Below are 2,031 nucleotides of genomic sequence, written 5' to 3'. Positions count from 1 at the left end.
CCTGGGGCAGTGGGGCTCTAAACTGGCAAGCACAGGTTGAGCGGTGAAAAGGGAATACGTGAGCAGTGCTCCAGCAGAGTTTTTAATTAGGCTCATGTAAAACGCTCAGTGCTGATGATTTAAGGGAGTGACGGCTCCTTGAATAGGGCTGAATTTAATTTCATGCAAATTAAGCGCTAATAAATGGATTTAATAGGATTTAAATTCTGCTGATTTCAGAGCAGACAGTGATATTCCCCTTTCACCGGCAGTGACTCTCTCACCAGACGTGCGCAGGGAGGCTGCCAGCCCCTGGTCACTTGGGTCAGCGGGAGCTCTGTGCTGGTGACCGGCTGGCAACAGGCTGAAGCCTTCAGCTCCAGCACGGATGCGTGGTCCTTTCCCTTTGCTGTGCCTCGTTCCTCCACCCTTGCTACACCTCTGGCTCCTGGCTGCTGGTATTTCTTACTCAGTAATTTTGAAAATACTGAATTATGTTGAAATAAAGGCAGCGGAGGAGAAAGGGGAAGCCGAGGCTGTGGGTTATGGAGAAACCTGCTCGGCTGGTGTTCACGGTGCCCCTCATCCAAGGCATCTTGCTTTTCATACCTCCATACGTGATGGGTGTGCTGGCTGGGCTCTGTGTCCCCTGCGTGCAGCAGCAATGGGACAGGGGGAAGAGGGGCACAGCACCAGGTCAGGTCCCCCCGCGGTGGGCGAGGGCAGTTGGTGCTGCTGCCACTCGTAGTGCAGCCAGCGCTGGAGAGGTCCCAACTTCGGTTTGCAGGCTGGGCCACCGGGCTGCTGATAAATGGTAGCATAACGAAAATAGCCTTTTCATGTTATCGATCGCAGCTCCGGTGGAATTACGAGAACACGTGCTATGATGCCCCGCTCGAACCTCGTAGCTGGCCTGCCCCAGAGTGGGATTCACCACTAAACTTTACTGCATCGGTTGTTCCTCTGGGCTTTTTTGAAGGCAGGCATTCCTCGCTCAGTGCCGGAGGCCTGCTGTATTTTGGCGAGGAATATCCGGAGCAATTGCCTCTGAGCTTTTGATGTATTTTGGCAGGAGAAGGGCAGCGGTGGCAGCAGGAAGGGGTAGGCAGAGCTGCTTTCCAGCACAGCTCCAGGACTGTGCCCCACGTTCGGTGCCCGTGGGGTAGGTGAATATGGATGCCACGGGCGGCATCGCCGTAGGAGTTTCACTGCATTGTGGTCTGAATATAGCATCAAATGCACACATCACCTCTGTTAACTTCTTTTATTTGGTCTTCTGGGTTAAATCTTTCTCCGCCTGGAAATGAGGCGGTCTCTAAGCTTGCACTTTGCTCATGCTGCTCTTATCTTGCTAGCATCGTGCAGCCCAGGCAGCAAGGGAGACTTACTATGAAGAGTGTTGAGCGACTTGCAAAGCAAGTGGCATCCTGCTTGCTTGCTTTTTAACTTCTCGCAAAAGCTGCAAGTTAAGGGCAGGGAGTCCTTAGGTCTCCTTCTTCCCAGGCCCACCGTACCCATCCTTTCCATCCGGGTTAAAATATTGATCACTGAAGTGTATGAAATGTTATTGCTGCCACCTTCAGGGCTGTGCTAAAGAGATGGCTTCCCTGTCCGACTGCTGCGACGAGGATTTGCTGCCTAGAAGGAGCATTTTCTTACCGTCTTACTCCTAAGAACAGTCTGCTTTGAGCTAATAGGATTTAAGTTTCAAGCCAAGGAGCGGTGAGTGCCTTGCAGCGCAGCCAGCCCTTTTGCCACCACCGACCACCCCGCGTGTCGCTTCTCTTTTATTTTCTCAGCCAGAGCAGCTGTTCCTGCAGCTTTCCGTGGTGGGAAACGCCAGAGCCCATGTGTGCCCCCATGTACCCGCGTGAAGGTGCCCCTCAACCCCACGTCGAGCTTTCCCAGCAGCCGGTGGCAGCTCCCCCAAGGCTGACTCTTTCAGCCTTCCCCGCCAGCCGGTGGCATCTCCCCCAAGGCTGACTCTTTCAGGTGTGGGCAGCACGTGCCCACCATATGGATTTGGAAACACGCCGGACTAGAAAGTCTAAG

The sequence above is a fragment of the Cariama cristata genome, unplaced genomic scaffold (assembly GCF_000690535.1).
Source record: "Cariama cristata isolate BGI_N322 unplaced genomic scaffold, ASM69053v1 scaffold6625, whole genome shotgun sequence".
NCBI lineage: Eukaryota > Metazoa > Chordata > Aves > Cariamiformes > Cariamidae > Cariama > Cariama cristata.
Note: the sequence above shows the minus strand (reverse complement) of the source record.